Source organism: Salmo salar, chromosome ssa17 (assembly GCF_905237065.1).
Source record: "Salmo salar chromosome ssa17, Ssal_v3.1, whole genome shotgun sequence".
Taxonomy (NCBI): domain Eukaryota; kingdom Metazoa; phylum Chordata; class Actinopteri; order Salmoniformes; family Salmonidae; genus Salmo; species Salmo salar.
In genome coordinates, this window is record NC_059458.1 from 67,840,129 (window position 1) to 67,864,574 (window position 24,446).

The following is a 24,446-nucleotide window of genomic DNA, read 5'->3' on the forward strand; positions in this document are numbered from 1 at the left end:
GTACATGTAACAGTCTGACCCTCATCTCCATACAGTCAGTACATGTAACAGTCTGACCCTCATCTCCACACAGTCAGTACATGTAACAGTCTGACCCTCATCTCCATACAGTCAGTACATGTAACAGTCTGACCCTCATCTCCACACAGTCAGTACATGTAACAGTCTGACCCTCATCTCCATACAGTCAGTACATGTAACAGTCTGACCCTCATCTCCATACAGTCAGTACATGTAACAGTCTGACCCTCATCTCCATACAGTCAGTACATGTAACAGTCTGACCCTCATCTCCATACAGTCAGTACATGTAACAGTCTGACCCTCATCTCCACACAGTCAGTACATGTAACAGTCTGACCCTCATCTCCATACAGTCAGTACATGTAACAGTCTGACCCTCATCTCCACACAGTCAGTACATGTAACAGTCTGACCCTCATCACCATACAGTCAGTACATGTAACAGTCTGACCCTCATCTCCATACAGTCAGTACATGTAACAGTCTGACCCTCATCTCCACACAGTCAGTACATGTAACAGTCTGACCCTCATCTCCATACAGTCAGTACATGTAACAGTCTGACCCTCATCTCCACACAGTCAGTACATGTAACAGTCTGACCCTCATCTCCATACAGTCAGTACATGTAACAGTCTGACCCTCATCTCCATACAGTCAGTACATGTAACAGTCTGACCCTCATCTCCATACAGTCAGTACATGTAACAGTCTGACCCTCATCTCCATACAGTCAGTACATGTAACAGTCTGACCCTCATCTCCACACAGTCAGTACATGTAACAGTCTGACCCTCATCTCCATACAGTCAGTACATGTAACAGTCTGACCCTCATCTCCATACAGTCAGTACATGTAACAGTCTGACCCTCATCTCCATACAGTCAGTACATGTAACAGTCTGACCCTCATCTCCATACAGTCAGTACATGTAACAGTCTGACCCTCATCTCCACACAGTCAGTACATGTAACAGTCTGACCCTCATCTCCATACAGTCAGTACATGTAACAGTCTGACCCTCATCTCCATACAGTCAGTACATGTAACAGTCTGACCCTCATCTCCATACAGTCAGTACATGTAACAGTCTGACCCTCATCTCCATACAGTCAGTACATGTAACAGTCTGACCCTCATCTCCATACAGTCAGTACATGTAACAGTCTGACCCTCATCTCCACACAGTCAGTACATGTAACAGTCTGACCCTCATCTCCACACAGTCAGTACATGTAACAGTCTGACCCTCATCTCCATACAGTCAGTACATGTAACAGTCTGACCCTCATCTCCATACAGTCAGTACATGTAACAGTCTGACCCTCATCTCCATACAGTCAGTACATGTAACAGTCTGACCCTCATCTCCATACAGTCAGTACATGTAACAGTCTGACCCTCATCTCCACACAGTCAGTACATGTAACAGTCTGACCCTCATCTCCACACAGTCAGTACATGTAACAGTCTGACCCTCATCTCCATACAGTCAGTACATGTAACAGTCTGACCCTCATCTCCATACAGTCAGTACATGTAACAGTCTGACCCTCATCTCCATACAGTCAGTACATGTAACAGTCTGACCCTCATCTCCATACAGTCAGTACATGTAACAGTCTGACCCTCATCTCCATACAGTCAGTACATGTAACAGTCTGACCCTCATCTCCATACAGTCAGTACATGTAACAGTCTGACCCTCATCTCCATACAGTCAGTACATGTAACAGTCTGACCCTCATCTCCACACAGTCAGTACATGTAACAGTCTGACCCTCATCTCCATACAGTCAGTACATGTAACAGTCTGACCCTCATCTCCATACAGTCAGTACATGTAACAGTCTGACCCTCATCTCCACACAGTCAGTACATGTAACAGTCTGACCCTCATCTCCACACAGTCAGTACATGTAACAGTCTGACCCTCATCTCCATACAGTCAGTACATGTAACAGTCTGACCCTCATCTCCATACAGTCAGTACATGTAACAGTCTGACCCTCATCTCCATACAGTCAGTACATGTAACAGTCTGACCCTCATCTCCATACAGTCAGTACATGTAACAGTCTGACCCTCATCTCCATACAGTCAGTACATGTAACAGTCTGACCCTCATCTCCATACAGTCAGTACATGTAACAGTCTGACCCTCATCTCCATACAGTCAGTACATGTAACAGTCTGACCCTCATCTCCATACAGTCAGTACATGTAACAGTCTGACCCTCATCTCCATACAGTCAGTACATGTAACAGTCTGACCCTCATCTCCATACAGTCAGTACATGTAACAGTCTGACCCTCATCACCATACAGTCAGTACATGTAACAGTCTGACCCTCATCACCATACAGTCAGTACATGTAACAGTCTGACCCTCATCTCCATACAGTCAGTACATGTAACAGTCTGACCCTCATCTCCATACAGTCAGTACATGTAACAGTCTGACCCTCATCTCCATACAGTCAGTACATGTAACAGTCTGACCCTCATCTCCATACAGTCAGTACATGTAACAGTCTGACCCTCATCTCCATACAGTCAGTACATGTAACAGTCTGACCCTCATCTCCACACAGTCAGTACATGTAACAGTCTGACCCTCATCTCCATACAGTCAGTACATGTAACAGTCTGACCCTCATCTCCACACAGTCAGTACATGTAACAGTCTGACCCTCATCTCCATACAGTCAGTACATGTAACAGTCTGACCCTCATCTCCATACAGTCAGTACATGTAACAGTCTGACCCTCATCACCATACAGTCAGTACATGTAACAGTCTGACCCTCATCTCCATACAGTCAGTACATGTAACAGTCTGACCCTCATCTCCACACAGTCAGTACATGTAACAGTCTGACCCTCATCTCCACACAGTCAGTACATGTAACAGTCTGACCCTCATCTCCATACAGTCAGTACATGTAACAGTCTGACCCTCATCTCCATACAGTCAGTACATGTAACAGTCTGACCCTCATCTCCATACAGTCAGTACATGTAACAGTCTGACCCTCATCTCCACACAGTCAGTACATGTAACAGTCTGACCCTCATCTCCATACAGTCAGTACATGTAACAGTCTGACCCTCATCTCCATACAGTCAGTACATGTAACAGTCTGACCCTCATCTCCATACAGTCAGTACATGTAACAGTCTGACCCTCATCTCCATACAGTCAGTACATGTAACAGTCTGACCCTCACCTCCACACAGTCAGTACATGTAACAGTCTGACCCTCATCTCCACACAGTCAGTACATGTAACAGTCTGACCCTCATCTCCACACAGTCAGTACATGTAACAGTCTGACCCTCATCTCCATACAGTCAGTACATGTAACAGTCTGACCCTCATCTCCACACAGTCAGTACATGTAACAGTCTGACCCTCATCTCCATACAGTCAGTACATGTAACAGTCTGACCCTCATCTCCATACAGTCAGTACATGTAACAGTCTGACCCTCATCTCCATACAGTCAGTACATGTAACAGTCTGACCCTCATCTCCATACAGTCAGTACATGTAACAGTCTGACCCTCATCTCCACACAGTCAGTACATGTAACAGTCTGACCCTCATCTCCATACAGTCAGTACATGTAACAGTCTGACCCTCATCTCCATACAGTCAGTACATGTAACAGTCTGACCCTCATCTCCACACAGTCAGTACATGTAACAGTCTGACCCTCACCACCACACAGTCAGTACATGTAACAGTCTGACCCTCATCTCCATACAGTCAGTACATGTAACAGTCTGACCCTCATCTCCACACAGTCAGTACATGTAACAGTCTGACCCTCATCTCCACACAGTCAGTACATGTAACAGTCTGACCCTCATCTCCATACAGTCAGTACATGTAACAGTCTGACCCTCATCTCCATACAGTCAGTACATGTAACAGTCTGACCCTCATCTCCATACAGTCAGTACATGTAACAGTCTGACCCTCATCTCCATACAGTCAGTACATGTAACAGTCTGACCCTCATCTCCACACAGTCAGTACATGTAACAGTCTGACCCTCATCTCCATACAGTCAGTACATGTAACAGTCTGACCCTCATCTCCATACAGTCAGTACATGTAACAGTCTGACCCTCATCTCCATACAGTCAGTACATGTAACAGTCTGACCCTCATCTCCATACAGTCAGTACATGTAACAGTCTGACCCTCATCTCCATACAGTCAGTACATGTAACAGTCTGACCCTCATCTCCACACAGTCAGTACATGTAACAGTCTGACCCTCATCTCCATACAGTCAGTACATGTAACAGTCTGACCCTCATCTCCATACAGTCAGTACATGTAACAGTCTGACCCTCACCTCCACACAGTCAGTACATGTAACAGTCTGACCCTCATCTCCATACAGTCAGTACATGTAACAGTCTGACCCTCATCTCCACACAGTCAGTACATGTAACAGTCTGACCCTCATCTCCACACAGTCAGTACATGTAACAGTCTGACCCTCATCTCCATACAGTCAGTACATGTAACAGTCTGACCCTCATCTCCATACAGTCAGTACATGTAACAGTCTGACCCTCATCTCCATACAGTCAGTACATGTAACAGTCTGACCCTCATCTCCATACAGTCAGTACATGTAACAGTCTGACCCTCATCTCCATACAGTCAGTACATGTAACAGTCTGACCCTCATCTCCACACAGTCAGTACATGTAACAGTCTGACCCTCATCTCCATACAGTCAGTACATGTAACAGTCTGACCCTCATCTCCATACAGTCAGTACATGTAACAGTCTGACCCTCATCTCCACACAGTCAGTACATGTAACAGTCTGACCCTCATCTCCATACAGTCAGTACATGTAACAGTCTGACCCTCATCTCCATACAGTCAGTACATGTAACAGTCTGACCCTCATCTCCATACAGTCAGTACATGTAACAGTCTGACCCTCATCTCCATACAGTCAGTACATGTAACAGTCTGACCCTCATCTCCATACAGTCAGTACATGTAACAGTCTGACCCTCATCTCCATACAGTCAGTACATGTAACAGTCTGACCCTCATCTCCACACAGTCAGTACATGTAACAGTCTGACCCTCATCTCCATACAGTCAGTACATGTAACAGTCTGACCCTCATCTCCATACAGTCAGTACATGTAACAGTCTGACCCTCATCTCCATACAGTCAGTACATGTAACAGTCTGACCCTCATCTCCATACAGTCAGTACATGTAACAGTCTGACCCTCATCTCCACACAGTCAGTACATGTAACAGTCTGACCCTCATCTCCATACAGTCAGTACATGTAACAGTCTGACCCTCATCTCCATACAGTCAGTACATGTAACAGTCTGACCCTCACTCCACCATACAGTCAGTACATGTAACAGTCTGACCCTCATCACCATACAGTCAGTACATGTAACAGTCTGACCCTCATCTCCATACAGTCAGTACATGTAACAGTCTGACCCTCATCTCCATACAGTCAGTACATGTAACAGTCTGACCCTCATCTCCATACAGTCAGTACATGTAACAGTCTGACCCTCATCTCCACACAGTCAGTACATGTAACAGTCTGACCCTCATCTCCATACAGTCAGTACATGTAACAGTCTGACCCTCATCTCCATACAGTCAGTACATGTAACAGTCTGACCCTCATCTCCATACAGTCAGTACATGTAACAGTCTGACCCTCATCTCCACACAGTCAGTACATGTAACAGTCTGACCCTCATCTCCACACAGTCAGTACATGTAACAGTCTGACCCTCATCTCCACACAGTCAGTACATGTAACAGTCTGACCCTCATCTCCATACAGTCAGTACATGTAACAGTCTGACCCTCATCTCCACACAGTCAGTACATGTAACAGTCTGACCCTCATCTCCACACAGTCAGTACATGTAACAGTCTGACCCTCATCTCCACACAGTCAGTACATGTAACAGTCTGACCCTCATCTCCATACAGTCAGTACATGTAACAGTCTGACCCTCATCTCCATACAGTCAGTACATGTAACAGTCTGACCCTCATCTCCATACAGTCAGTACATGTAACAGTCTGACCCTCATCTCCATACAGTCAGTACATGTAACAGTCTGACCCTCATCTCCACACAGTCAGTACATGTAACAGTCTGACCCTCATCTCCATACAGTCAGTACATGTAACAGTCTGACCCTCATCTCCATACAGTCAGTACATGTAACAGTCTGACCCTCATCTCCATACAGTCAGTACATGTAACAGTCTGACCCTCATCTCCATACAGTCAGTACATGTAACAGTCTGACCCTCATCTCCATACAGTCAGTACATGTAACAGTCTGACCCTCATCTCCATACAGTCAGTACATGTAACAGTCTGACCCTCATCTCCATACAGTCAGTACATGTAACAGTCTGACCCTCATCTCCACACAGTCAGTACATGTAACAGTCTGACCCTCATCTCCATACAGTCAGTACATGTAACAGTCTGACCCTCATCTCCATACAGTCAGTACATGTAACAGTCTGACCCTCATCTCCATACAGTCAGTACATGTAACAGTCTGACCCTCATCTCCACACAGTCAGTACATGTAACAGTCTGACCCTCATCTCCATACAGTCAGTACATGTAACAGTCTGACCCTCATCTCCATACAGTCAGTACATGTAACAGTCTGACCCTCATCTCCACACAGTCAGTACATGTAACAGTCTGACCCTCATCTCCATACAGTCAGTACATGTAACAGTCTGACCCTCATCTCCATACAGTCAGTACATGTAACAGTCTGACCCTCATCTCCATACAGTCAGTACATGTAACAGTCTGACCCTCATCTCCATACAGTCAGTACATGTAACAGTCTGACCCTCATCTCCATACAGTCAGTACATGTAACAGTCTGACCCTCATCTCCACACAGTCAGTACATGTAACAGTCTGACCCTCATCTCCACACAGTCAGTACATGTAACAGTCTGACCCTCATCTCCATACAGTCAGTACATGTAACAGTCTGACCCTCATCTCCATACAGTCAGTACATGTAACAGTCTGACCCTCATCACCATACAGTCAGTACATGTAACAGTCTGACCCTCATCTCCATACAGTCAGTACATGTAACAGTCTGACCCTCATCTCCATACAGTCAGTACATGTAACAGTCTGACCCTCATCACCATACAGTCAGTACATGTAACAGTCTGACCCTCATCTCCATACAGTCAGTACATGTAACAGTCTGACCCTCATCTCCACACAGTCAGTACATGTAACAGTCTGACCCTCATCTCCACACAGTCAGTACATGTAACAGTCTGACCCTCATCTCCATACAGTCAGTACATGTAACAGTCTGACCCTCATCTCCATACAGTCAGTACATGTAACAGTCTGACCCTCATCTCCACACAGTCAGTACATGTAACAGTCTGACCCTCATCTCCACACAGTCAGTACATGTAACAGTCTGACCCTCATCTCCATACAGTCAGTACATGTAACAGTCTGACCCTCATCTCCATACAGTCAGTACATGTAACAGTCTGACCTCATCTCCATACAGTCAGTACATGTAACAGTCTGACCCTCATCTCCATACAGTCAGTACATGTAACAGTCTGACCCTCATCTCCACACAGTCAGTACATGTAACAGTCTGACCCTCATCTCCATACAGTCAGTACATGTAACAGTCTGACCCTCACCTCCATACAGTCAGTACATGTAACAGTCTGACCCTCATCTCCATACAGTCAGTACATGTAACAGTCTGACCCTCATCTCCATACAGTCAGTACATGTAACAGTCTGACCCTCATCTCCATACAGTCAGTACATGTAACAGTCTGACCCTCATCTCCATACAGTCAGTACATGTAACAGTCTGACCCTCATCTCCATACAGTCAGTACATGTAACAGTCTGACCCTCATCTCCATACAGTCAGTACATGTAACAGTCTGACCCTCATCTCCATACAGTCAGTACATGTAACAGTCTGACCCTCATCTCCACACAGTCAGTACATGTAACAGTCTGACCCTCATCTCCACACAGTCAGTACATGTAACAGTCTGACCCTCATCTCCATACAGTCAGTACATGTAACAGTCTGACCCTCATCTCCATACAGTCAGTACATGTAACAGTCTGACCCTCATCTCCATACAGTCAGTACATGTAACAGTCTGACCCTCATCTCCACACAGTCAGTACATGTAACAGTCTGACCCTCATCTCCATACAGTCAGTACATGTAACAGTCTGACCCTCATCTCCATACAGTCAGTACATGTAACAGTCTGACCCTCACCACCATACAGTCAGTACATGTAACAGTCTGACCCTCATCTCCATACAGTCAGTACATGTAACAGTCTGACCCTCATCTCCATACAGTCAGTACATGTAACAGTCTGACCCTCATCTCCATACAGTCAGTACATGTAACAGTCTGACCCTCATCTCCACACAGTCAGTACATGTAACAGTCTGACCCTCATCTCCATACAGTCAGTACATGTAACAGTCTGACCCTCATCTCCACACAGTCAGTACATGTAACAGTCTGACCCTCATCTCCATACAGTCAGTACATGTAACAGTCTGACCCTCATCTCCACACAGTCAGTACATGTAACAGTCTGACCCTCATCTCCATACAGTCAGTACATGTAACAGTCTGACCCTCATCTCCACACAGTCAGTACATGTAACAGTCTGACCCTCATCTCCATACAGTCAGTACATGTAACAGTCTGACCCTCATCTCCATACAGTCAGTACATGTAACAGTCTGACCCTCATCTCCATACAGTCAGTACATGTAACAGTCTGACCCTCATCTCCATACAGTCAGTACATGTAACAGTCTGACCCTCATCTCCACACAGTCAGTACATGTAACAGTCTGACCCTCATCTCCATACAGTCAGTACATGTAACAGTCTGACCCTCATCTCCACACAGTCAGTACATGTAACAGTCTGACCCTCATCTCCACACAGTCAGTACATGTAACAGTCTGACCCTCATCTCCATACAGTCAGTACATGTAACAGTCTGACCCTCATCTCCACACAGTCAGTACATGTAACAGTCTGACCCTCATCTCCACACAGTCAGTACATGTAACAGTCTGACCCTCATCTCCATACAGTCAGTACATGTAACAGTCTGACCCTCATCTCCATACAGTCAGTACATGTAACAGTCTGACCCTCATCTCCATACAGTCAGTACATGTAACAGTCTGACCCTCATCTCCATACAGTCAGTACATGTAACAGTCTGACCCTCATCTCCATACAGTCAGTACATGTAACAGTCTGACCCTCATCTCCATACAGTCAGTACATGTAACAGTCTGACCCTCATCTCCACACAGTCAGTACATGTAACAGTCTGACCCTCATCTCCATACAGTCAGTACATGTAACAGTCTGACCCTCATCTCCATACAGTCAGTACATGTAACAGTCTGACCCTCATCTCCATACAGTCAGTACATGTAACAGTCTGACCCTCATCTCCATACAGTCAGTACATGTAACAGTCTGACCCTCATCTCCATACAGTCAGTACATGTAACAGTCTGACCCTCATCTCCACACAGTCAGTACATGTAACAGTCTGACCCTCATCTCCATACAGTCAGTACATGTAACAGTCTGACCCTCATCTCCACACAGTCAGTACATGTAACAGTCTGACCCTCATCTCCACACAGTCAGTACATGTAACAGTCTGACCCTCATCTCCATACAGTCAGTACATGTAACAGTCTGACCCTCATCTCCATACAGTCAGTACATGTAACAGTCTGACCCTCATCTCCATACAGTCAGTACATGTAACAGTCTGACCCTCATCTCCATACAGTCAGTACATGTAACAGTCTGACCCTCATCTCCATACAGTCAGTACATGTAACAGTCTGACCCTCATCTCCATACAGTCAGTACATGTAACAGTCTGACCCTCATCTCCACACAGTCAGTACATGTAACAGTCTGACCCTCATCTCCATACAGTCAGTACATGTAACAGTCTGACCCTCATCTCCATACAGTCAGTACATGTAACAGTCTGACCCTCATCTCCATACAGTCAGTACATGTAACAGTCTGACCCTCATCTCCATACAGTCAGTACATGTAACAGTCTGACCCTCATCTCCATACAGTCAGTACATGTAACAGTCTGACCCTCATCTCCACACAGTCAGTACATGTAACAGTCTGACCCTCATCTCCATACAGTCAGTACATGTAACAGTCTGACCCTCATCTCCACACAGTCAGTACATGTAACAGTCTGACCCTCATCTCCATACAGTCAGTACATGTAACAGTCTGACCCTCATCTCCATACAGTCAGTACATGTAACAGTCTGACCCTCATCTCCACACAGTCAGTACATGTAACAGTCTGACCCTCATCTCCACACAGTCAGTACATGTAACAGTCTGACCCTCATCTCCATACAGTCAGTACATGTAACAGTCTGACCCTCATCTCCATACAGTCAGTACATGTAACAGTCTGACCCTCATCTCCATACAGTCAGTACATGTAACAGTCTGACCCTCATCTCCATACAGTCAGTACATGTAACAGTCTGACCCTCATCTCCATACAGTCAGTACATGTAACAGTCTGACCCTCATCTCCATACAGTCAGTACATGTAACAGTCTGACCCTCATCTCCACACAGTCAGTACATGTAACACTCTGACCCTCATCTCCACACAGTCAGTACATGTAACAGTCTGACCCTCATCTCCATACAGTCAGTACATGTAACAGTCTGACCCTCATCTCCATACAGTCAGTACATGTAACAGTCTGACCCTCATCTCCATACAGTCAGTACATGTAACAGTCTGACCCTCATCTCCATACAGTCAGTACATGTAACAGTCTGACCCTCATCTCCATACAGTCAGTACATGTAACAGTCTGACCCTCATCTCCACACAGTCAGTACATGTAACAGTCTGACCCTCATCTCCATACAGTCAGTACATGTAACAGTCTGACCCTCATCTCCATACAGTCAGTACATGTAACAGTCTGACCCTCATCTCCATACAGTCAGTACATGTAACAGTCTGACCCTCATCTCCACACAGTCAGTACATGTAACAGTCTGACCCTCATCTCCACACAGTCAGTACATGTAACAGTCTGACCCTCATCTCCACACAGTCAGTACATGTAACAGTCTGACCCTCATCTCCATACAGTCAGTACATGTAACAGTCTGACCCTCATCTCCATACAGTCAGTACATGTAACAGTCTGACCCTCATCTCCACACAGTCAGTACATGTAACAGTCTGACCCTCATCTCCATACAGTCAGTACATGTAACAGTCTGACCCTCATCTCCACACAGTCAGTACATGTAACAGTCTGACCCTCATCTCCACACAGTCAGTACATGTAACAGTCTGACCCTCATCTCCATACAGTCAGTACATGTAACAGTCTGACCCTCATCTCCACACAGTCAGTACATGTAACAGTCTGACCCTCATCTCCACACAGTCAGTACATGTAACAGTCTGACCCTCATCTCCATACAGTCAGTACATGTAACAGTCTGACCCTCATCTCCATACAGTCAGTACATGTAACAGTCTGACCCTCATCTCCATACAGTCAGTACATGTAACAGTCTGACCCTCATCTCCATACAGTCAGTACATGTAACAGTCTGACCCTCATCTCCATACAGTCAGTACATGTAACAGTCTGACCCTCATCTCCACACAGTCAGTACATGTAACAGTCTGACCCTCATCTCCACACAGTCAGTACATGTAACAGTCTGACCCTCATCTCCATACAGTCAGTACATGTAACAGTCTGACCCTCATCTCCATACAGTCAGTACATGTAACAGTCTGACCCTCATCTCCACACAGTCAGTACATGTAACAGTCTGACCCTCATCTCCATACAGTCAGTACATGTAACAGTCTGACCCTCATCTCCATACAGTCAGTACATGTAACAGTCTGACCCTCATCTCCATACAGTCAGTACATGTAACAGTCTGACCCTCATCTCCATACAGTCAGTACATGTAACACTCTGACCCTCATCTCCACACAGTCAGTACATGTAACAGTCTGACCCTCATCTCCATTCAGTCAGTACATGTAACATTCTGACCCTCATCTCCATACAGTCAGTACATGTAACAGTCTGACCCTCATCGCCATACAGTCAGTACATGTAACAGTCTGACCCTCATCTCCACACAGTCAGTACATGTAACAGTCTGACCCTCATCTCCATACAGTCAGTACATGTAACAGTCTGACCCTCATCTCCATACAGTCAGTACATGTAACAGTCTGACCCTCATCTCCACACAGTCAGTACATGTAACAGTCTGACCCTCATCTCCATACAGTCAGTACATGTAACAGTCTGACCCTCATCTCCATACAGTCAGTACATGTAACAGTCTGACCCTCATCTCCATACAGTCAGTACATGTAACAGTCTGACCCTCATCTCCATACAGTCAGTACATGTAACACTCTGACCCTCATCTCCACACAGTCAGTACATGTAACAGTCTGACCCTCATCTCCACACAGTCAGTACATGTAACAGTCTGACCCTCATCTCCATACAGTCAGTACATGTAACAGTCTGACCCTCATCTCCATACAGTCAGTACATGTAACAGTCTGACCCTCACCTCCATACAGTCAGTACATGTAACAGTCTGACCCTCATCTCCATACAGTCAGTACATGTAACAGTCTGACCCTCATCTCCATACAGTCAGTACATGTAACAGTCTGACCCTCATCTCCATACAGTCAGTACATGTAACAGTCTGACCCTCATCTCCACACAGTCAGTACATGTAACAGTCTGACCCTCATCACCACACAGTCAGTACATGTAACAGTCTGACCCTCATCTCCATACAGTCAGTACATGTAACAGTCTGACCCTCATCTCCACACAGTCAGTACATGTAACAGTCTGACCCTCATCTCCACACAGTCAGTACATGTAACAGTCTGACCCTCATCTCCACACAGTCAGTACATGTAACAGTCTGACCCTCATCTCCATACAGTCAGTACATGTAACAGTCTGACCCTCATCTCCATACAGTCAGTACATGTAACAGTCTGACCCTCATCTCCATACAGTCAGTACATGTAACAGTCTGACCCTCATCTCCATACAGTCAGTACATGTAACAGTCTGACCCTCATCTCCACACAGTCAGTACATGTAACAGTCTGACCCTCATCTCCATACAGTCAGTACATGTAACAGTCTGACCCTCATCTCCATACAGTCAGTACATGTAACAGTCTGACCCTCATCTCCATACAGTCAGTACATGTAACAGTCTGACCCTCATCTCCATACAGTCAGTACATGTAACAGTCTGACCCTCATCTCCATACAGTCAGTACATGTAACAGTCTGACCCTCATCTCCATACAGTCAGTACATGTAACAGTCTGACCCTCATCTCCATACAGTCAGTACATGTAACAGTCTGACCCTCATCTCCATACAGTCAGTACATGTAACAGTCTGACCCTCATCTCCATACAGTCAGTACATGTAACAGTCTGACCCTCATCTCCACACAGTCAGTACATGTAACAGTCTGACCCTCATCTCCATACAGTCAGTACATGTAACAGTCTGACCCTCATCTCCATACAGTCAGTACATGTAACAGTCTGACCCTCATCTCCATACAGTCAGTACATGTAACAGTCTGACCCTCATCTCCATACAGTCAGTACATGTAACAGTCTGACCCTCATCTCCACACAGTCAGTACATGTAACAGTCTGACCCTCATCTCCATACAGTCAGTACATGTAACAGTCTGACCCTCATCTCCATACAGTCAGTACATGTAACAGTCTGACCCTCATCTCCATACAGTCAGTACATGTAACAGTCTGACCCTCATCTCCATACAGTCAGTACATGTAACAGTCTGACCCTCATCTCCATACAGTCAGTACATGTAACAGTCTGACCCTCATCTCCATACAGTCAGTACATGTAACAGTCTGACCCTCATCTCCATACAGTCAGTACATGTAACAGTCTGACCCTCATCTCCATACAGTCAGTACATGTAACAGTCTGACCCTCATCTCCACACAGTCAGTACATGTAACAGTCTGACCCTCATCTCCATACAGTCAGTACATGTAACAGTCTGACCCTCATCTCCACACAGTCAGTACATGTAACAGTCTGACCCTCATCTCCACACAGTCAGTACATGTAACAGTCTGACCCTCATCTCCATACAGTCAGTACATGTAACAGTCTGACCCTCATCTCCATACAGTCAGTACATGTAACAGTCTGACCCTCATCTCCATACAGTCAGTACATGTAACAGTCTGACCCTCATCTCCATACAGTCAGTACATGTAACAGTCTGACCCTCATCTCCATACAGTCAGTACATGTAACAGTCTGACCCTCATCTCCACACAGTCAGTACATGTAACAGTCTGACCCTCATCTCCATACAGTCAGTACATGTAACAGTCTGACCCTCATCTCCACACAGTCAGTACATGTAACAGTCTGACCCTCATCTCCACACAGTCAGTACATGTAACAGTCTGACCCTCATCTCCATACAGTCAGTACATGTAACAGTCTGACCCTCATCTCCATACAGTCAGTACATGTAACAGTCTGACCCTCATCTCCATACAGTCAGTACATGTAACAGTCTGACCCTCATCTCCACACAGTCAGTACATGTAACAGTCTGACCCTCATCTCCATACAGTCAGTACATGTAACAGTCTGACCCTCATCTCCACACAGTCAGTACATGTAACAGTCTGACCCTCATCTCCATACAGTCAGTACATGTAACAGTCTGACCCTCATCTCCATACAGTCAGTACATGTAACAGTCTGACCCTCATCTCCACACAGTCAGTACATGTAACAGTCTGACCCTCATCTCCATACTGTCAGTACATGTAACAGTCTGACCCTCATCTCCATACAGTCAGTACATGTAACAGTCTGACCCTCATCTCCATACAGTCAGTACATGTAACAGTCTGACCCTCATCTCCATACAGTCAGTACATGTAACACTCTGACCCTCATCTCCACACAGTCAGTACATGTAACAGTCTGACCCTCATCTCCATACAGTCAGTACATGTAACATTCTGACCCTCATCTCCATACAGTCAGTACATGTAACAGTCTGACCCTCATCTCCACACAGTCAGTACATGTAACAGTCTGACCCTCACCTCCACACAGTCAGTACATGTAACAGTCTGACCCTCATCTCCATACAGTCAGTACATGTAACAGTCTGACCCTCATCTCCATACAGTCAGTACATGTAACAGTCTGACCCTCATCTCCACACAGTCAGTACATGTAACAGTCTGACCCTCATCTCCATACTGTCAGTACATGTAACAGTCTGACCCTCATCTCCATACAGTCAGTACATGTAACAGTCTGACCCTCATCTCCATACAGTCAGTACATGTAACAGTCTGACCCTCATCTCCATACAGTCAGTACATGTAACACTCTGACCCTCATCTCCATACAGTCAGTACATGTAACAGTCTGACCCTCATCTCCACACAGTCAGTACATGTAACAGTCTGACCCTCATCTCCATACAGTCAGTACATGTAACAGTCTGACCCTCATCACCATACAGTCAGTACATGTAACAGTCTGACCCTCATCTCCATACAGTCAGTACATGTAACAGTCTGACCCTCATCTCCATACAGTCAGTACATGTAACAGTCTGACCCTCATCTCCATACAGTCAGTACATGTAACAGTCTGACCCTCATCTCCATACAGTCAGTACATGTAACAGTCTGACCCTCATCTCCACACAGTCAGTACATGTAACAGTCTGACCCTCATCTCCACACAGTCAGTACATGTAACAGTCTGACCCTCATCTCCATACAGTCAGTACATGTAACAGTCTGACCCTCATCTCCACACAGTCAGTACATGTAACAGTCTGACCCTCATCTCCATACAGTCAGTACATGTAACAGTCTGACCCTCATCTCCATACAGTCAGTACATGTAACAGTCTGACCCTCATCTCCATACAGTCAGTACATGTAACAGTCTGACCCTCATCTCCATACAGTCAGTACATGTAACAGTCTGACCCTCATCTCCATACAGTCAGTACATGTAACAGTCTGACCCTCATCTCCATACAGTCAGTACATGTAACAGTCTGACCCTCATCTCCACACAGTCAGTACATGTAACAGTCTGACCCTCATCTCCATACAGTCAGTACATGTAACAGTCTGACCCTCATCTCCATACAGTCAGTACATGTAACAGTCTGACCCTCATCTCCACACAGTCAGTACATGTAACAGTCTGACCCTCATCTCCATACAGTCAGTACATGTAACAGTCTGACCCTCATCTCCATACAGTCAGTACATGTAACAGTCTGACCCTCATCTCCATACAGTCAGTACATGTAACAGTCTGACCCTCATCTCCATACAGTCAGTACATGTAACAGTCTGACCCTCATCTCCATACAGTCAGTACATGTAACAGTCTGACCCTCATCTCCATACAGTCAGTACATGTAACAGTCTGACCCTCATCTCCATACAGTCAGTACATGTAACAGTCTGACCCTCATCTCCATACAGTCAGTACATGTAACAGTCTGACCCTCATCTCCATACAGTCAGTACATGTAACAGTCTGACCCTCATCTCCATACAGTCAGTACATGTAACAGTCTGACCCTCATCTCCATACAGTCAGTACATGTAACAGTCTGACCCTCATCTCCATACAGTCAGTACATGTAACAGTCTGACCCTCATCTCCATACAGTCAGTACATGTAACAGTCTGACCCTCATCTCCATACAGTCAGTACATGTAACAGTCTGACCCTCACCTCCATACAGTCAGTACATGTAACAGTCTGACCCTCATCTCCATACAGTCAGTACATGTAACAGTCTGACCCTCATCTCCATACAGTCAGTACATGTAACAGTCTGACCCTCATCACCATACAGTCAGTACATGTAACAGTCTGACCCTCATCTCCATACAGTCAGTACATGTAACAGTCTGACCCTCATCTCCATACAGTCAGTACATGTAACAGTCTGACCCTCATCTCCACACAGTCAGTACATGTAACAGTCTGACCCTCATCTCCATACAGTCAGTACATGTAACAGTCTGACCCTCATCTCCACACAGTCAGTACATGTAACAGTCTGACCCTCATCTCCACACAGTCAGTACATGTAACAGTCTGACCCTCATCTCCATACAGTCAGTACATGTAACAGTCTGACCCTCATCTCCATACAGTCAGTACATGTAACAGTCTGACCCTCATCTCCATACAGTCAGTACATGTAACAGTCTGACCCTCATCTCCATACAGTCAGTACATGTAACAGTCTGACCCTCATCTCCATACAGTCAGTACATGTAACAGTCTGACCCTCATCTCCATACAGTCAGTACATGTAACAGTCTGACCCTCATCTCCATACAGTCAGTACATGTAACAGTCTGACCCTCATCTCCATACAGTCAGTACATGTAACAGTCTGACCCTCATCTCCACACAGTCAGTACATGTAACAGTCTGACCCTCATCTCCATACAGTCAGTACATGTAACAGTCTGACCCTCATCTCCATACAGTCAGTACATGTAACAGTCTGACCCTCATCTCCATACAGTCAGTACATGTAACAGTCTGACCCTCATCTCCATACAGTCAGTACATGTAACAGTCTGACCCTCATCTCCATACAGTCAGTACATGTAACAGTCCGACCCTCATCTCCATACAGTCAGTACATGTAACAGTCTGACCCTCATCTCCATACAGTCAGTACATGTAACAGTCTGACCCTCATCTCCATACAGTCAGTACATGTAACAGTCTGACCCTCATCTCCATACAGTCAGTACATGTAACAGTCTGACCCTCATCTCCATACAGTCAGTACATGTAACAGTCTGACCCTCATCTCCATACAGTCAGTACATGTAACAGTCTGACCCTCATCTCCATACAGTCAGTACATGTAACAGTCTGACCCTCATCTCCATACAGTCAGTACATGTAACAGTCTGACCCTCATCTCCATACAGTCAGTACATGTAACAGTCTGACCCTCATCTCCATACAGTCAGTACATGTAACAGTCTGACCCTCATCTCCATACAGTCAGTACATGTAACAGTCTGACCCTCATCTCCATACAGTCAGTACATGTAACAGTCTGACCCTCATCTCCATACAGTCAGTACATGTAACAGTCTGACCCTCATCTCCATACAGTCAGTACATGTAACAGTCTGACCCTCATCTCCACACAGTCAGTACATGTAACAGTCTGACCCTCATCTCCATACAGTCAGTACATGTAACAGTCTGACCCTCATCTCCATACAGTCAGTACATGTAACAGTCTGACCCTCATCTCCATACAGTCAGTACATGTAACAGTCTGACCCTCATCTCCATACAGTCAGTACATGTAACAGTCTGACCCTCATCTCCATACAGTCAGTACATGTAACAGTCTGACCCTCATCTCCACACAGTCAGTACATGTAACAGTCTGACCCTCATCTCCACACAGTCAGTACATGTAACAGTCTGACCCTCATCTCCATACAGTCAGTACATGTAACAGTCTGACCCTCATCTCCATACAGTCAGTACATGTAACAGTCTGACCCTCATCTCCATACAGTCAGTACATGTAACAGTCTGACCCTCATCTCCATACAGTCAGTACATGTAACAGTCTGACCCTCATCTCCATACAGTCAGTACATGTAACAGTCTGACCCTCATCTCCATACAGTCAGTACATGTAACAGTCTGACCCTCATCTCCACACAGTCAGTACATGTAACAGTCTGACCCTCATCTCCACACAGTCAGTACATGTAACAGTCTGACCCTCATCTCCATACAGTCAGTACATGTAACAGTCTGACCCTCATCTCCACACAGTCAGTACATGTAACAGTCTGACCCTCATCTCCATACAGTCAGTACATGTAACAGTCTGACCCTCATCTCCACACAGTCAGTACATGTAACAGTCTGACCCTCATCTCCATACAGTCAGTACATGTAACAGTCTGACCCTCATCTCCATACAGTCAGTACATGTAACAGTCTGACCCTCATCTCCATACAGTCAGTACATGTAACAGTCTGACCCTCATCTCCATACAGTCAGTACATGTAACAGTCTGACCCTCATCTCCATACAGTCAGTACATGTAACAGTCTGACCCTCATCTCCATACAGTCAGTACATGTAACAGTCTGACCCTCATCTCCATACAGTCAGTACATGTAACAGTCTGACCCTCATCTCCACACAGTCAGTACATGTAACAGTCTGACCCTCATCTCCATACAGTCAGTACATGTAACAGTCTGACCCTCATCTCCATACAGTCAGTACATGTAACAGTCTGACCCTCATCTCCATACAGTCAGTACATGTAACAGTCTGACCCTCATCTCCATACAGTCAGTACATGTAACAGTCTGACCCTCATCTCCATACAGTCAGTACATGTAACAGTCTGACCCTCATCTCCATACAGTCAGTACATGTAACAGTCTGACCCTCATCTCCACACAGTCAGTACATGTAACAGTCTGACCCTCATCTCCATACAGTCAGTACATGTAACAGTCTGACCCTCATCTCCATACAGTCAGTACATGTAACAGTCTGACCCTCATCTCCACACAGTCAGTACATGTAACAGTCTGACCCTCATCTCCATACAGTCAGTACATGTAACAGTCTGACCCTCATCTCCATACAGTCAGTACATGTAACAGTCTGACCCTCATCTCCATACAGTCAGTACATGTAACAGTCTGACCCTCATCTCCATACAGTCAGTACATGTAACAGTCTGACCCTCATCTCCACACAGTCAGTACATGTAACAGTCTGACCCTCATCTCCATACAGTCAGTACATGTAACATTCTGACCCTCATCTCCATACAGTCAGTACATGTAACAGTCTGACCCTCATCTCCACACAGTCAGTACATGTAACAGTCTGACCCTCATCTCCACACAGTCAGTACATGTAACAGTCTGACCCTCATCTCCATACAGTCAGTACATGTAACAGTCTGACCCTCATCTCCATACAGTCAGTACATGTAACAGTCTGACCCTCATCTCCACACAGTCAGTACATGTAACAGTCTGACCCTCATCTCCATACAGTCAGTACATGTAACAGTCTGCCCCTCATCTCCATACAGTCAGTACATGTAACAGTCTGACCCTCATCTCCATACAGTCAGTACATGTAACAGTCTGACCCTCATCTCCATACAGTCAGTACATGTAACAGTCTGACCCTCATCTCCACACAGTCAGTACATGTAACAGTCTGACCCTCATCTCCATACAGTCAGTACATGTAACAGTCTGACCCTCATCTCCATACAGTCAGTACATGTAACAGTCTGACCCTCACCTCCATACAGTCAGTACATGTAACAGTCTGACCCTCATCTCCATACAGTCAGTACATGTAACAGTCTGACCCTCATCTCCATACAGTCAGTACATGTAACAGTCTGACCCTCACCTCCATACAGTCAGTACATGTAACAGTCTGACCCTCATCTCCATACAGTCAGTACATGTAACAGTCTGACCCTCATCTCCACACAGTCAGTACATGTAACAGTCTGACCCTCATCTCCATACAGTCAGTACATGTAACAGTCTGACCCTCATCTCCATACAGTCAGTACATGTAACAGTCTGACCCTCATCTCCACACAGTCAGTACATGTAACAGTCTGACCCTCATCTCCATACAGTCAGTACATGTAACAGTCTGACCCTCATCTCCATACAGTCAGTACATGTAACAGTCTGACCCTCATCTCCATACAGTCAGTACATGTAACAGTCTGACCCTCATCTCCATACAGTCAGTACATGTAACAGTCTGACCCTCATCTCCATACAGTCAGTACATGTAACAGTCTGACCCTCATCTCCATACAGTCAGTACATGTAACAGTCTGACCCTCATCTCCATACAGTCAGTACATGTAACAGTCTGACCCTCATCTCCACACAGTCAGTACATGTAACAGTCTGACCCTCATCTCCATACAGTCAGTACATGTAACAGTCTGACCCTCATCTCCATACAGTCAGTACATGTAACAGTCTGACCCTCATCTCCATACAGTCAGTACATGTAACAGTCTGACCCTCATCTCCATACAGTCAGTACATGTAACAGTCTGACCCTCATCTCCATACAGTCAGTACATGTAACAGTCTGACCCTCATCTCCATACAGTCAGTACATGTAACAGTCTGACCCTCATCTCCATACAGTCAGTACATGTAACACTCTGACCCTCATCTCCATACAGTCAGTACATGTAACAGTCTGACCCTCATCTCCATACAGTCAGTACATGTAACAGTCTGACCCTCATCTCCATACAGTCAGTACATGTAACAGTCTGACCCTCATCTCCACACAGTCAGTACATGTAACAGTCTGACCCTCACCACCACACAGTCAGTACATGTAACAGTCTGACCCTCATCTCCATACAGTCAGTACATGTAACAGTCTGACCCTCATCTCCATACAGTCAGTACATGTAACAGTCTGACCCTCATCTCCACACAGTCAGTACATGTAACAGTCTGACCCTCATCTCCATACAGTCAGTACATGTAACAGTCTGACCCTCATCTCCATACAGTCAGTACATGTAACAGTCTGACCCTCATCTCCATACAGTCAGTACATGTAACAGTCTGACCCTCATCTCCATACAGTCAGTACATGTAACAGTCTGACCCTCATCTCCACACAGTCAGTACATGTAACAGTCTGACCCTCATCTCCATACAGTCAGTACATGTAACAGTCTGACCCTCATCTCCATACAGTCAGTACATGTAACAGTCTGACCCTCATCTCCATACAGTCAGTACATGTAACAGTCTGACCCTCATCTCCATACAGTCAGTACATGTAACAGTCTGACCCTCATCTCCATACAGTCAGTACATGTAACAGTCTGACCCTCATCTCCATACAGTCAGTACATGTAACAGTCTGACCCTCATCTCCATACAGTCAGTACATGTAACAGTCTGACCCTCATCTCCACACAGTCAGTACATGTAACAGTCTGACCCTCATCTCCATACAGTCAGTACATGTAACAGTCTGACCCTCATCTCCATACAGTCAGTACATGTAACAGTCTGACCCTCATCTCCACACAGTCAGTACATGTAACAGTCTGACCCTCATCTCCACACAGTCAGTACATGTAACAGTCTGACCCTCATCTCCATACAGTCAGTACATGTAACAGTCTGACCCTCATCTCCATACAGTCAGTACATGTAACAGTCTGACCCTCATCTCCATACAGTCAGTACATGTAACAGTCTGACCCTCATCTCCATACAGTCAGTACATGTAACAGTCTGACCCTCATCTCCATACAGTCAGTACATGTAACAGTCTGACCCTCATCTCCACACAGTCAGTACATGTAACAGTCTGACCCTCATCTCCATACAGTCAGTACATGTAACAGTCTGACCCTCATCTCCATACAGTCAGTACATGTAACAGTCTGACCCTCATCTCCATACAGTCAGTACATGTAACAGTCTGACCCTCATCTCCATACAGTCAGTACATGTAACAGTCTGACCCTCATCTCCATACAGTCAGTACATGTAACAGTCTGACCCTCATCTCCATACAGTCAGTACATGTAACAGTCTGACCCTCATCTCCATACAGTCAGTACATGTAACAGTCTGACCCTCATCTCCATACAGTCAGTACATGTAACAGTCTGACCCTCATCTCCATACAGTCAGTACATGTAACAGTCTGACCCTCATCTCCATACAGTCAGTACATGTAACAGTCTGACCCTCATCTCCATACAGTCAGTACATGTAACAGTCTGACCCTCATCTCCATACAGTCAGTACATGTAACAGTCTGACCCTCATCTCCACACAGTCAGTACATGTAACAGTCTGACCCTCATCTCCATACAGTCAGTACATGTAACAGTCTGACCCTCATCTCCATACAGTCAGTACATGTAACAGTCTGACCCTCATCTCCATACAGTCAGTACATGTAACAGTCTGACCCTCATCTCCACACAGTCAGTACATGTAACAGTCTGACCCTCATCTCCATACAGTCAGTACATGTAACAGTCTGACCCTCATCTCCATACAGTCAGTACATGTAACAGTCTGACCCTCATCTCCATACAGTCAGTACATGTAACAGTCTGACCCTCATCTCCATACAGTCAGTACATGTAACACTCTGACCCTCATCTCCACACAGTCAGTACATGTAACAGTCTGACCCTCATCTCCATACAGTCAGTACATGTAACAGTCTGACCCTCATCTCCATACAGTCAGTACATGTAACAGTCTGACCCTCATCTCCATCATACAGTCAGTACATGTAACAGTCTGACCCTCATCTCCATACAGTCAGTACATGTAACAGTCTGACCCTCATCTCCATACAGTCAGTACATGTAACAGTCTGACCCTCATCTCCACACAGTCAGTACATGTAACAGTCTGACCCTCATCTCCATACAGTCAGTACATGTAACAGTCTGACCCTCATCTCCACACAGTCAGTACATGTAACAGTCTGACCCTCATCTCCACACAGTCAGTACATGTAACAGTCTGACCCTCATCTCCATACAGTCAGTACATGTAACAGTCTGACCCTCATCTCCATACAGTCAGTACATGTAACAGTCTGACCCTCATCTCCACACAGTCAGTACATGTAACAGTCTGACCCTCATCTCCATACAGTCAGTACATGTAACAGTCTGACCCTCATCTCCATACAGTCAGTACATGTAACAGTCTGACCCTCATCTCCATACAGTCAGTACATGTAACAGTCTGACCCTCATCTCCATACAGTCAGTACATGTAACAGTCTGACCCTCATCTCCATACAGTCAGTACATGTAACAGTCTGACCCTCATCTCCACACAGTCAGTACATGTAACAGTCTGACCCTCATCTCCATACAGTCAGTACATGTAACAGTCTGACCCTCATCTCCATACAGTCAGTACATGTAACAGTCTGACCCTCATCTCCACACAGTCAGTACATGTAACAGTCTGACCCTCATCTCCATACAGTCAGTACATGTAACAGTCTGACCCTCATCTCCATACAGTCAGTACATGT